Source organism: Desmodus rotundus, chromosome 9 (genome assembly GCF_022682495.2).
Source record: "Desmodus rotundus isolate HL8 chromosome 9, HLdesRot8A.1, whole genome shotgun sequence".
In the NCBI taxonomy this organism is placed as follows: Eukaryota; Metazoa; Chordata; class Mammalia; order Chiroptera; family Phyllostomidae; genus Desmodus; species Desmodus rotundus.
Genome location: NC_071395.1, coordinates 13,261,408 through 13,276,803, shown reverse-complemented (window position 1 = coordinate 13,276,803; position 15,396 = coordinate 13,261,408). Strand labels below are relative to the sequence as shown.

Sequence of the window (15,396 nt, the reverse complement as noted above, 5' to 3'; positions counted from 1 at the left end):
ATAATATTTCAGGCAGAGCCATAAAGAAAGGTCATGATTAACAATAGCTTATAAAAGGACAAGAGTGAGGACCTATAACCTCCCCACTCCCACCACGTTAGAACCCGAATCCCCCTGGCTTGCAGGGCTGCCATGGTGGACCACGCAGCAGCCTTTGTGATGCAGAAGAATGTGTGATCAACAAAAAGTACAAAATATGGAAAAAGAGCACCCTTTTTCTTTACGGTTTGGTGATGACCCATTCTCTGGAGTTACTCAGCTTAACTGCAGAGTGGCTTCCAGATGTAACCAGACCAGAAGGGAAAGATTCCAGCATTTGTCACCTTGTCCCAGGGACACACACGCTGGATGAACAAAACTACCTTGTGAGAGCCAGGGTGCAGGTCCCTAACAATGATGCTCAGTCTGATGCTTCACCCTTGACAGTGAGAATGGAGAAATTGGAGGTTCAGGCTCTGTGGTGGAGAAATTGCAATAGAAATCAAGATTAACCACAAAGGAGATGTAAACAGGGCACAGTGCATGCCGCAGAGCCCTTGCATCATTGCAACAGAGACTGCAGCCGGTGATGTTCTTGTTTTTGACGATACAAAGTGTCCTTCTAAACCAGATCCTTCTGCACAGTGCAACCCAGACTTGCGTCTCCATGGACATCACAAGGAAGGCTATGGGCTTTCTTGGGACCCCAATGTCAGAGGGCACATACTCAGTGCTTCAGAGGACCACACCATCTGCCTACTGCACCTCTGTGCTGCTCCAGGAAAAGGAAAAGTTGTGGCTGCAAAGACCATCTTCACAGGATGTGACCGTAGGAGATGTTTCGTGATACCTGCTCCATGAGTCTCTGTGTAGATCAGTTTCTGAGGATCAGAAACTTATGTCTGGGACACTTGTTCAAATAATATGTCCAGACCAGGCTGCTTAGCTGATGCTAACACTGCTGAAGTGAACTGCTTTTCTTTCAGTCCTTACAGGGAATTCAATCTCACCACAAGGTCTGCTGACAAGACTGTGGGAATCTGATAAATCTGAAATTTAAGTTGCATTCCTTTGAATCACATAAGGATGAAACATTCCAAGCTCAGTGGTCACCTCAGAATGAGGCTATTTTGGCTTCCAGTGGTACTGATGGCAGACTGAATGCCTGAGATTTGAGTAAAAGTAGAGAGGAACCATCTCCGGAAGACGCAGGAGATGGGCCTCCAGAACTGTTCATGCATAGCAGTCACACTGCCGAGATACCTAATTTCTCCTAGAATCCCAACGAACCTTGGATGATCTGTTCTGTATCAGAAGACGATGTCTTCAAGAGTGACAGATGGCAAAGAACGTGAATAATGACAAAGACCCTGAAGGAAGTGTGGATCCAGAAGGACAGGGGACTTAGTTACATCTGCACTTCTCATGCTTTTGGATTCCCCTTCTGTTTCCTCTCAACCCTGGCACTGATTGAACACTGACGGTGAGACACAGACTTTGTTCAGCCGTCCCTCTGTGACAGGTGCCATCAAAACTGCTGTTAGCCCCAACTGAGGGTGTTTTCTACACGTTAACTGGGGGCTTGGTTCAGTAATGCCACTGACTCATGTTTAAAGTTACTTCAGGAATTTTCTAGTAACAGATGTAAAGTAGCCACCAAAAGGGAATATCGTGTGTGGTTATTTTATTTTTTTTGATACTATAGCCCCATGTTTTTCAGACTCATTTAAGTAAAGGCTAGAAGTAAAGACTAGAGCCAAGGGAGGTAGGTGTCGGAGCCATAAAGTGTAACTCCTGCAAAGATTGAAGCCACATAAATGCCTACTCCGGAATCTTCACACCTGACTTTTCAGCATGCACACTTGCTGTGTAGACCAGTCTCCTCCCAGTTCTCAGGTTAGAACCGTGTGACCCTCTCTCTCCGTATATTTTTGCTCGGTAGTATATTTCTTGAGGTGTTTTCATATTATGTCTTTCCTTTCTGTGAAATGTTGAAAAAAAAAAACCTGGGACCACCAAGTTCTAAAGATGTATGTTTTTACCAGACAATTATACCACAGGTAGACTGTCCAATTAAGTACAGAAGAGTGAAACCATGTCTTGTATTTGTTTTAAAATTAAATTAATCCTGGATAAAAGTTGCTTTTTAAAAAAAATACGACATTTGTTTGTGGTGACCAGTGTCACCAGCAGGCCTGTTACTCCCCATGACTAACTGTGTAAATGCTTATAAAGGAATAAATTTCTTTTCTACGTTAAAAAAATAAGGACAAGAATCAAATGCGTATACCAGACAAAGACAGGTATTTCCATCAACTTTAACCCTGTAGCAATCGGATGAAGTATTATCAGTAGCCTGCCTGCAGTCTACCCTCTGAACCAGAATGACACAGCTGACCGTGAGACTGTGGCTCACCTTCACCGCTTGTTTTTAAAGTATCACATTAATTAGAAAACTGAGCAGCCACCCTCGTTCATCTTTTCAGACAGCTGAGACCTTGTCCCTTATTTCTCAACTGCCCTCATCCAACACAGTGCCTCTCATATAACAAGGCCACGGGTAGAAGGCATGGAGAGCGGTATTTGCATCCTAGGATGATGACCTTTCAGACACAGCTCAAGCAGAGGCGGGAAGCAGAAACAGATTACACAGAAGCAGAGACGGGAAACAGAAACAGATTACACAGAAGCAGAGACAGGAAACAGAAACCGTTACACAGAAGCAGCGACAGGAAACAGAAACAGATTACACAGAAGTAGAGGAAGGAAGGGCCCTGGAAATAGCACAGGCGGAGAAGGACTTTTTCACGGACGGCACCTGATGAAACGACGGGAGGCTGCACGTGGTCTCTCTCCTACAACAGAGACACTGAGAGGAGCAGAGTGTCCATCTCAGCTCCAGGTATAAGCTTCCGAGGCTTAGGACACGAGTGTGTAGAAAGGGAAATAAATACATGTTAAACTCCTGACTTTACAACAATTATTCCAAACGTTATTTGTCTTACTCTTGACTTTGATAGTTAAGTACAAGGGCCAAGTGGGTTTTTTTTCTTTTTAAAATATCTAAAATAACTATATCCAAAAATAAGTGAATAAAATAGCTACTTCTCTGTTTAAATACAGGCTGCCTACCTTTTCAATCTTTATTGAAGTGAGAAGGGGAAGGAAGGCAGCAGAGTCCTGAACGATGAGGTTGCTGCCTTTTCCAGTTCCTGGCGAAGTACATCAGGTGAAAATGTAATTGCAGGATAGTGGTGCGTTGTTGTCCACAGTGCAGTCCCGTTCACCCTAGTCTGACCTAATAGACACAAGAGAAGGGTCCTGGAGAAATGTAGACTGTTCAGCTGAGAATGGAAACCAAGCAGTTGCTACCAAGAATTCATAATAAATTTTTGGACAAAATATATATTGCTGTTTTACTATGATGGAGAGGGAAATTTTAGAGGGATTTTAGTAGGTCTTTGACGATAGTATTTTTCAACTCCAGGTTTTAAAAGATCATCCATCGTGGCAAGCAAGAATTCCAATAGGTATGTGCACCAGCATCAAAGAGTTGGTGGGGGGTTGGGGGGGGGAAAGGCAGAAGGGAAGTCTCATAAATATTGATTTGCTTGGCATTCTATGAGGGGTGTTTGTTTTTGAAAACACTTCTTGAATATATTCTAGGTAGAAGAATTCTAAAGAAAGATCTTTTTAGAAATAAGTATGTGACAGGAAACCGTTTTCGGTGCTGCAGTGAACACAAAATTTAAAAACTAAATGGCAGCTGTCTAACATGAAAAGGCGAGTCCTCAGGATTTAGGGAGGACCGCGTTGATGTGCATTTTTCAAGGTCTACAACACTTTGGGCCATCTTGGTCTCTGAGCAGGACCCTACTTGTATCTTTGCTATGGCAGTAAGATTGACATTTCAGGACACTAAGCCATAGTCAGGACAAATCAGCTGGTTAAAGGTCTTACCAGCTTCCATAGGCCTCACCTGCTTGCCAACCCTTTCTCTAAAATGGGAATCTTCGGGAGTCTGATGCATAGAGAACCCCGGAGCTGATTTTGCTCCCTTGGTGAGAGAGGGGCTGCCTCCACCCTACAACCCGGAGTCTGCAGGATGGACTGGTTCTAGAAATGTAGGAGTGCTCTGATCTTCTGCATTATTCTCCCTTAGGCAGAACTTGCGGGTCCACGGTGAAATCCAATTGTAACTTCCTTTTGTTTTATTTGGTAAACACAGGTGAAGATCTCTCCTTAACGCTTTGTCAGAGCAAGCATGTGGGTTTCTGCAACCAAAAGGTCATCAGCCAAGGAATTAGTAGATCTGCTCATTTTATTTCAATGTAAACAGTCTGCCTTTTACAAAAATATTCAGTGGATTTAGTCCATCTTGTTTAAGAATATTAATTATAGTCTGTTATTCTATGATCCCATGAGAAGCAACAATTTCAGACATGTGAGCAATATTCCAATACAGGGTGATTTCCCCCAGCTTCTGTAAAAGGCAAAAGAAACCAACACAGAGAAATGAGGAAGAAGCTAAGATGAACATTCAGTGATTTGGGAAAGTGATTAAGTATTTGCTTTTCTGAATGATAGATAAAATATTGAAAGATATAATTTTTTCAGAAGTTTGGAGGGAGGTAGTTGTCATTTTGGGCTTACACTGGGCAACTACAGTTATATTTCAGAATTAAATTGAACTAAGTCTTTTGCTTGATCTGACTATTTGGATTCTATTAGTGAAGAAGTCATTGATTACATACTCCTTATGTTTTACTTGGAAATACCTATCCCTCATTTAAGGGCTTGTTCTGTCTTGCCTGCCCGTGATGTGTGTGTGGGTACAACTTAGGTGTCTAGAACTGGCATTGAGGAGAGGGCTATTGGAAAAGAATAAGGGACATCGTTTAGGTACGAGGCTAGAATAGGTACTCCACGAGGAAATCTGGAAGCACAAAAACCTGGTGTAAACTAGACTAGACACCCAAACTGGAATGTAAATCTAAGCAAAGACTAAGCCAAAAATATCAGACAGAACAACGTAACAGTTACCATTTATTATGCTCATATTGAAGGCAAAGAAACAGGCTCAAATAGGGAAAGTGATTCCTCTCAAGTTCATACAATGAGCAAGTTGCCAGAGTCAAAATTCAATGTCAAGTCCACCAGACACCGCACGTGCTGCTGCCGCTCCTGCCTTCCGTGCACTGGACCTCGCAGAGCCAGATGGAGGCAGGAGTGTGTAGGCAGCAGGGGAGGGTGGGTCTCTGGGAGCCAAGTGCTAGACAGGACCTTATTCTGGGCTCCTCCAGGCTGGGACAAGTGCTCCTGGATACGGGTGTGCCTCATTTTATTGTGATTTATGGCACTTCACATACATTGCACTTTTTTAAAAAATTAGTTGAAGGTCGGCAGCAACCCTGCATCAAGCTGGTCTGTTGACACCATTTTTCCAACAGGCTCAAATGATGGTTAGCATTTTTTTAGCAACAGATTGTTTTTAATTAAGGTCTGTACATTTTTTAGCCATAGCACTATTGCACACTCAATACACTACAGCACAGTGCAAACATAATTTTTACATGCACAAGGAAACCAAAAGATCCCTGTGACTTGCTTTGGTGATACTCACTTTATTGTGGTGGTCTGGAAAAAACCCTCAAAACCTCCGAAGGATGACAGTTGGACGTCCATGTCCATGGAAATGTAGCTTCTTTAATCAGCTCGGCACACACACAGCCGGGACTCAGCTCTCCAGTCTCACAGAGAGGCAAATACCACAGTTCTGAATCATCCATGGAGTTCTCAGTGTTCACACGTGGGCCTCTCCTTCACTGTTCACAGAAGTCAATTAAATTTGGTCGAGCTCTTAATAGATTTATCCTTGGGTTTCTGAACACACTAAGTCAATTTTGAGTTAAGGGTTCTTTTCATCCTACAGCTACTGTAAATTTCAGTCCAGTACATTTCACGGTCAGAGAAAGCCCACTGCCACTAATTTAAGGCCTTCTGCTCTTTTGCTTTGATTGTCAGTAACTTTAAGGGAAAAAAAGTGTTAGACTAATTTCACAGAAAATGCCATACCACTCCACAAACACTTATTTCTGTTTACCACAGGTGAGATGTGTATCTTAGGTTCGGAAAGGCACGGAGAGGTCAGCCACCAGAGGAGTTCAGAGGAGTCTCCAGAGGAGTCTATTCTTGGAAGAGAGCAAACATTTAAAGCAGAAAACTGTGCAGGAGCATCTCTGTTGCTCCACGAGATGTGGGCAACATACTCACAACTGAATGAGGACTATGGAGCAGAAATCTGTTATGTAAAGATTTGTAACATACGGAAGAAATAAGCATTCAACCAGAACAGCAAGAAGAAAAAAGAATTTTAAAAAATAAGGATGGTATAAGGAGCCTCTGGGACATCTGCAAATGTGCCAACATCCAAATCATAGGAAGGAGGAGAAGAAGAGCAAGAAATTGAAAACTTATTTGAAAAAAATAATGAAGGAAAACTTCCCTAATTTGGTGAAGGAAATAGACATAAAAGTCCAGAAAGCACAGAATCCCAAACAAGTTGGACCCAAAGAAGAACACACTAAGACAAATCATAATTAAAATGCCAAAGGTTAGAGATAAAGAGAGAATCTTAAAAGCAGCAAGAGAAAAACAGAGAGTTACCTACAAAGAGTTCCCATAAGTCTATCAGCCGATTTCTCAAAAGAAACCTTGCAGGCAAGAAGGGGCTGGCAAATATTCAAAGTGATGGAAAGCAAGGGCCTGCAATCTGGATTACTCTGTGCATCAAAGCTATCAATTAGAATAGAAGGGCAGAAAAAGTGCTTCCCAGACAGGGTGAAGCTAAAGGAGTTCATCATCACCAAGCGCTTGTTATATGAAATGTTAATGGGACTTGTTAAGGAAAAGAAGATCAAAACTATGAACATTAAAATGACAACCAACTCACAACTACTAACAACTGAATCTAAAACGCAAAAACAAAAACAAACTAAGCAAACAACTAGAACAGGAACAGAATCACAGAAATGGAGATCACATGGAGGGTTATCACTGGGGAGGGGGAGAGGGGAATGGGGGAAAAGGTACAGGGATTAAGAAGCATAAATGGTAGGTACAAAATAGATAGAGGGAGGTTAAGGATAGTATAGGAAATGGAAAAGCCAAAGAACTTATATGCATGACCTATGGACATGAACTGCAGAGGGGAATTGCTAGAGGGAATAGAGGTACTAGGTGGGGGAGCGAAGGGAGAAAATTGGGACACTTATAATAGCATAATCAATAAAACGTATTAAAAAAGAATGACAGAACTCAGTAATCACTTGGATTTCAAACCTATATTCTCAGTGTTAAATAAAGCAGACAATGGCTTCTTGTTCTAAAGAGCTATTCACACATTTACACTCTTATTTATGAATTCAATGCCATACTAGAACATAACAAAAATGGTTGATTTTATTTTATTTCTATTCTTACCTTGGATTTTTCAGACTGTCCAATTATCATTAAAAAGCACATCCCCAAAATAATCAGAAACGCATCATCAGTTTACAAGTAGAATAAAAACTTAGGAACATATGATTGGCAACCCTCATTGCTGCATGTAAGGTTTCACCTTTTCCCAAATGGTAGTTTAACACGCTTACAAGAAGATTTTAAATTTCCATTGTTTAGTCCCAGCAGGCTAGGCTATTTACACACACACGCACACACACACACCACCTCAAAAACAAGGAAAAATACTGAATAGCATAGTTTCTCAACATTGAAGAATTTACAGTATAGTAAAGAATTACCAGCTCAAAACATATGAGAGAACAAGAACCCAGAGAACCAGGCAAGCAGGGCGCTCAAAGCCTGCTTGATCCCAGAAGCCCACTGTCCTTCCAGGACAGAATGAACTCTAAAACTGAGCTATGATTTGGATGAAGTTGTAGAACAAGAGGGCAGAAATCTGCTACAACTTGCGTCTACTTAGAGTTCAAGAAGCAAAGACAGGCGGCGGTGGGGGTGTCCTAAAGAGACTCACCAGTGTGTGCGAGGCAAGAGTTTCAGGAGAGGCCATTACAGGTTCCTCGAGCAAAGCACAGATACCCTCTGGAAGGGATGGAGTGGCCGCTTCCATTGACAAAGAAGGTGCATCTGAATTTAAGAACATATATTCCCATTGCAATTCTCAGGATTCCAATCCATCACAATCAATACGCTCACTTTTAATAGCAGATATCTTGTCAGCTTAGAAATTCAATTTATGGTGTAATTCGGCCACTCACAAGCTGACTGGGTGTCTTTCTACTCAGAAAGATCAAATACTGGCTCTGCAGCTACAGGAAATGAGGCTTTCTTTCAGGACTCATGGAAACCTTTAGGTTGTTTATGCAGCATGTGAGCTTGTCCCGGTCTTCCCCCCTTTGTTAAGTATGCACAGTGGCAACCAGCCAGTCCAGTGATGGTGTTTGCACATCTCCATTGCCTCATCATGCCATGAACTATCAGGGGCCCCCTTACTCATGACACACAGTCATTCATGTCTTTAAATCTAATCACATTGGAGAACTGACCCCGGAAACTGCAGCCCCAACTCAGAAAACTCACCGCTAAGATTCTGTTCATTTAGAGTTATTCTCTACCAAAATCTGTGCGAGTCAGTGTTTTCCAGACAGACAGGAGCGATGGAATACATGGACAAGCACGTTAAGAGACGTATTTTAAGGAACTGACTCATGTGACTGAGGCCTGACAAATCTGAAATCCGTATGACAGGCCAGAGGTCTGGGCACTCAGGTCACCGCTGCCATCTGAGTCGGAAACCCATAGGACATGCTGCAGGCTGAAACTCGGGCAGGACTGCAGTTTCGAACTTGAGGCAGAATTCCTTCTTCTATGAGTAAGCTCAGTTTTTTTTTTTCTTTTCTTTCTTTCTTTCTTTTTTTTTTTTTGGTCTTAGGCCTTCAGCTGATTGAATAAGGTCAATCAACATTATTGAGGGCAATATCCATTACTTACCCATAAATGTTAATCACATCTTAAAGACACCTTCACAGCAACATCCAGATTCGTGCATCATATCCTAGTCAAGTTGACACATAAAATTAACTGTTTAACATATGCAGTGTGAATTTGTGATGTACTAGAAATCTCAACAAAATTAAATGTATAGAGAATAGTGTGAACAATAATATAGATAATCTCCATATGTAATTATTGGTGGATATAATTTATGATACAGAACAAAAAAGGCATAACCATAGAGAAAACAATTTATACATTTAACTACATTAAAATTATTATTTGTGGGGAACCATTCCAAGCGTGGGAAATGTGGCTCAGCCCCCACTCAGAAAACCAGTGGGGAGCGAGGTTGGCGGGCAGGACCCACGTCCATGGATCAGTTCTCCAGGGGGAAATCAGGCCTGCATTTTACTTAGACTGCTGTGAGACTTGCTCTCGCTAAAAAACTCCCTCACCCTGAATTGAGGAAGCAAATGTTTAATGAGTATCTTTATCTTCCCAGAATCTGGGCTAGACCCTCCAGGTATGGGACAGAGCCCTTTCAACCATTTACATTGCAAATGTCCTCCTTTGATGTATACAGTGACATCCTCTCTGTTGTCTGCAAAGATAACCACCCAAAACAAGCCTTTGTATAGTAAAGAGGACCTTCTTTGATGTTAAGGGCCTCAAAAGCCTATAAAGGCTGGTCCCTGCAAGGGTCTTGGTGCTCCCCCCTTGAGGGAGTGGCCGAGGCGCTGAGAGGTGCTCTTCTCTTAAGAGAGTGGCCGCGCCGTCCCTTTTCCCCCACAGGACATCTGTAGTCCGTGTGTATGTGTACTGGAACACTGAAACCTCAACAGCAGATCTTGCAGGCCGAGATCTGCGTCAATTATTAATGATTTTTTGTTCATTAAGAGATACCAATTAAGAAAATGAAAGCCTCTAACACTCCTACAAATCATAAGAAAAAACAAAATATCCAACAGAAACAGGTAAGAGAGACTTCCACCTGAAATCCTCAAAAGAGAATGCCCAAATGCTCAACAAAGACATGAAAAGCTGCTCAATCTCATTTATACTGAGGAAAATGCAGATTAAAACCACAAATAAAGTTACCATTTCAGATGTACAAGGTTGTTGAAAATTTTGAAGTATGAAAACCAATGTGAGCATAGAAGAGAGAGGCCCACCTCCGAATGGTTAAGAATCTAATCTCTTGAACTGAACTCTGCCACTTACAAATGTGTTCATTGAGGCCATTCGCCTCACCCCCCTGTGCCTCAATTTCGTTACCTGGAAATGGGAAGAGCAATACTACCTCACCTTTATCATATTATAAGGCTTAAGTCCATGTGCTGAGAATATTGTCTGACATACAGTACTATTTACTTTTTAATAAAATAAAATGTAGACAAATGCTACCACTCTGCTTGTACTCTAGAAACGAAGATTTGGAAAACAGTTGGCCATGGTCTACTAGCATTAAAGATGCACAGAGCCTATAATACATCCATTCTGCTTCTAGTATATAACCTAGAGAACATATGGTAGGACACATTTATAAGAATGTTTTCAGTGATATTGCTTAATATTACAAAAGTAAAACCAAACATCTACAGAAGAATAGGTAAATAAATTGTAGAATACACACACAATAAAATGCTATACAGAATGAGAAGGAATAAACTATACCAGTAAATTCAGGTACACCTAGAACGTAAGTAAATCTCATACTTATTATGTTGTCTGAAAGATGTAGACACAAAGGGATACAAATTATGACTCTGTTTTCATAAATTTCAAAAATCAGTAAAGACTAGAATACACTGGTAAAATTTAGAACACAGTAGCAACACTATTATCTTGTAAGCAAGGACAGTGGCTGTCTATAAGAGAAGGAAGTTTTGCAGGGGAGAATTAGAAGGGTATAATAAGGGGAAGATTATACCTGTTCTGTACGTGGTTATTTTACTTGTGCAAGATTGAAAAACGTTGCTAGAAACCTTCTTGCACATGTGTGCTAGTTCATATACCTTAGTTTACCTCCCTAGGACTAAAACTACTGGGTCACAAGGGCACTGATACTGTTCTGTCTCTACACCTGGGTAGAGGTTACACAGGTGCTCATTACACCGTACACACGTGATTTGTGCACTTCTCCTGCATTTATTTTCTACTTAATAATAAAAAAGAGTAAATGGACTATAGTTAAATGGGGAACCAAGCATAAAACATCTTGAAAAATTATGTTGTAAAGAAGAGAATACAATAGTAACTAAGAGAAGATGGAAGACAAGACATAGGGAGGAGTTGATTAGTTTTCTTTGTTTCCTTCAGTGTTATTGATATATAGTGATATATACTATAAACTAAGTTTAAGGTATACAATGTGATGACTTTATATATATATATATATATATACACACACACATATGTATGTATATGTATATATATATACACACATATACATATAGATTGATATAGATATATTGATATACCAACATATTAAGCAATGGTTACAAAATAAGGCAAGTTCACACATCCATCCCTTCACAGAGTTACTGAATTGTTTTGTTTATCTTCTTGGTTATTATTATTTTTTTGTGTGAGACTATTTAAAATCTACTCTCTTATCAACTTTCAGGTATACGAGACAGTATTGTCAATATAATCACCATACAGTACATCGAATTCCCAGACCTTATTCATTTCATAACTGGAAGTCTGTACCCTCTGGCCAACATCTTCTCATTTCCTCCCCTCCCTAGTCTCGCAACCTCCAGTCCACTCTGTCTCTATGAACTTGGGTTTCTCAGATTTTACATGTAAGTAAGATGATAGAGTATTTGCCTTTTTCTGACGTATGTCACTCATCATAATGCCCTCAAATTTTGTCCCCATTCTCACAAATGGCAGGATTTTCTTTTTTTAATATATGGAAAAGACTGTACACACACACACACGTATATAGAGAGAGGGGGAGAAAGAGAAAGAGAAGATGACATAATCTTACATATAAAAAAATCCTAGACACTCCACTGAAACATTGTTACAGTTACTCAATAAATTCAGTAAAGTTGCAAAATACAAAGCCAACACACAGAAATAAGTTGCATTTCTTTACACTAGCAATAAACCATCTGAAAAACAATTACAATAACATCAAAAACAATCAGATACTTAGGAATAAATTTAACCAAGGAGGTGAAAGATATGTGCACTGAAAACTATATGACATTGTTGACAGAAATTAAAGAAGACAAAATAAATGGACACATATACTATATCCATGATTTGAAAGAATATTGTTAAAATGTCAAAACTATAATCCATCTATAAATTCAATGTAGTCCCCATCAAAATTCCAAATGGCACTTTTCACAGAAATTGAAAAACACATTCCTTAAATTTATATGGAGCCACAAAATACCCAAATAGCTAAAGCAATACAGAGAAAGAAGAACAAAGCTGGAGGCATTGCACTTCCTGACTTCAAACTATATTGCAAAGCTATTGTAATCAAAACAATATAGTAATGGCATAAAACCAGATACATAAACCAATGGAATGTAATTGAAAGCCCAGAAATACACCTACATATATGTGATCGACTAATATTTAACAAGGAAGCTAAGAATCCTCAAAGGGGGAGAGGATAGTTTCTTTAATAAAGAGTGTTCAAAACACCTGGATATTCACATGCTTTTTTCCTTTGTAGGAATGTAGATATTCAAGAAGTTTTCACTGTTTATGGGAAATATCCAGTTAAAATGGAAAGAATTCAAATGTACATGGGAGAAGAGGGACGATCAATTGAGTACAATTTCTGAAAAGTAAGGAGTGTTACTTGGTATAATACTCTAATGATGAATAGATGTCATTATATATTTGTCCAAACCCATAGAATGGACACACCAAGAGTGAACCTTAATGCAAACTGTAGATTTTGGGCAATGATGATGTATCAGTACAGGTTTATGCGTTATAGCAAATGTACCACTCTGGTGGGGGATGTCGATAACGGGGAAAGCTATTCATGTGTAGGACCAGGGAATAGATGAGAAATAGCTGACCCTTCCTCTCAATTTTGCTGTACACCTAAAATGGACCTAAAAACATTAAGTTTTAAAGGACATTTTTTTTTTATGCAGGGAGTGTTAGGATACCATTCTCCACGGACCTCTAGTGCACCTGCTCTTTGGGAGGGCGGCACTGACTGCCTTTTATCTGGACTAACTTTTCAAAGATGTTTGTACAGGAAACAGCTTTGAAAGGTGGAGACAATGTCATCCACTCTGACAAGGGCAAGTTTGCTTACTTCCCAATGCAAAAAAACATAATATTTCCCTCCAGGACAAAGGGCAGGCAGGCTTACTTGCCTCTAAGCCCAGGGTTCCTCTTTGGAATGTAGCCCACAGTATTTTTCAAGAGTCCCCTCGTCTTCCTAGCACTTCTCTGTGGAGACTGGGGCTTAGGGATGGGCACAAATGTTCATACTCTGGCTACTGCTCTTGCTATGAGTGACTGTCCTTTGGGTCTGAACCAAGAGTCGTGTTTTCTGCCAGCATCCATGAAAAGGCAACAGACTGATCCGTCAGCCTGGAAGCATGAACTCTCCGGCTCTTCACGGTTTTGATAGCCAGGGCGGAGAACGCAAAGCGTAGGCATCTGGATCATCTAGAGCTACCTCAGCTATGTTGCCACAATAGCTGTCCCCTTGGCATCACTTGCAAGGCACTGTGAAAATGTTACATGGGTTATGTAATTTAATCCTTACAAATTCCATTAGAATTCCCATTTTACAGTTGAGCAGCAGGAAAGCCACTTGACCGAGATCTGACGTTAATTAGTGCCTGAGACTGGATGTACACGTGGGCCCCCTGGCTGATCACAGGGCTGCAGCGCTCGTGTGCTTCCTGCCATTGTCTCCAAACGCAGGTATGGACTGGTGCCAGGGCCTGAGAAGTGTGTACAAAGTGACCTGGGACAAGCGTCCTCAAGGGAACGGAGAAGACAAAAAAAAAGCAACATGGTGAGGTTTTCATTCAGCTAAATATTCAATCGACAGGGCTTACTTCACTCTGAGAACTAGTCCTTCCTGTTGGGGGGAGAGTGTTTTCACATCCTCTTGTTAAAGAAATGAAAGTGATACTAAACTGCAGTCTTGTTTCAGAAGTAATCAGTATCTTTCCTTGACAACTTCAACGGCCAGCAACCCCTCACTGGTCCTTTCATTTTTTTAATCTACGGAATCTTTCATTCTTAGCTAGAATTTATTAAGTAAATGTCATCGTGGAGCACTTATTGGTCTTAAATGGGCTCCTGTAGTTCCTATTTCTGGTGCGTAAGTAAGTTGTTTGTGCTTGTGGAGAGCAGGCCCATTCGCACTGAACTGCCTTTGCAACACTAAACATAGGGCTTTTGCTACGATCTCTCCTTGTAGGCCTTTATCATATGTGAGATCTCAAAATCCACCCCAGGGCCTGACATATCTGGTGTGATTGGTACTGCGTAAACATTTGCCACCTAAACGAGTAAGTGGGTGACCAGACGCATTAATGCACTTTGAAGTTCTTTATTGTTTTGGAAGTACAGTTGGTACATGGGATTGAACGACTCTACCCCTTACGTAGCGGCAGGTTTGCGTGATCCAGGACACCATTCCATTCTCCAAAGAGAAGATAAGAAATACATGGCACCTGTCAGCTGACATGTAGATAAATAGCATTTGATTTTTTTCCACAAGTGATCACCTTTTCAGAGTAGCAAAAAACCGGCATCAGTCTTCTGAAAGGTCACACCTATGCTGGTACCTGCATTGTGAACAAACAAACCGCTGCCTGCGTGACCCTTGCCCCCGAAAGGCAGCCGCGGTGCATGTGAGCCGCTAAGGAAGCACAGAGACTGTTTGGGTGCTGCTGTGGATGATTGACATCTTTTCTTATATAGTCTGTAGCATCTTAAAGTATTTCCAACTTCTTAGCCACTTAAAAATAACACTGAATTAATCTCTCAAATTATGGAAATGAATTAAAAAGATGATGTTTAGTGTGCTGAGAATCAACTGTTAAATTTACTAAGTATGAGAACTGACATGTTTTCTGCATCTAAGACCTTTGGTAAGTTGAATAATCATAACTTCTTTTTGTTTTATGGCACTCTTTCATTTTCCTTTAAGCTGGTGTAGAGCTGGTAATTAAAGGGTATTTTTGAATAGCCAGGAAGTCCTCTGTTCCCTGGTCTTCTTCCTACAGACTGATTTGATTAGTGTTTGTAATATCATAGCTCGTCACCATGGAAATACTGTAATGTAACAAATATGCCGCAAATAAAACGGGAAGGGGGCCATTAGAAAGGAAACAGGCTTGTGGCTGGAAATAGATCTCAGTTTCTACTCTTCTGGGGAAGTCGGGTGGG

The 15,396-nt window shown here is 40.7% G+C and overlaps 1 pseudogene; it reads left to right on the top strand.

Moving 5' to 3' along the window:
• Positions 1 to 233: 233 nt before the first annotated feature.
• On the top strand, positions 234 to 1,387 carry LOC112312644 (histone-binding protein RBBP4 pseudogene; annotated as a pseudogene).
• The last annotated feature ends 14,009 nt before the right edge of the window (positions 1,388 to 15,396 follow it).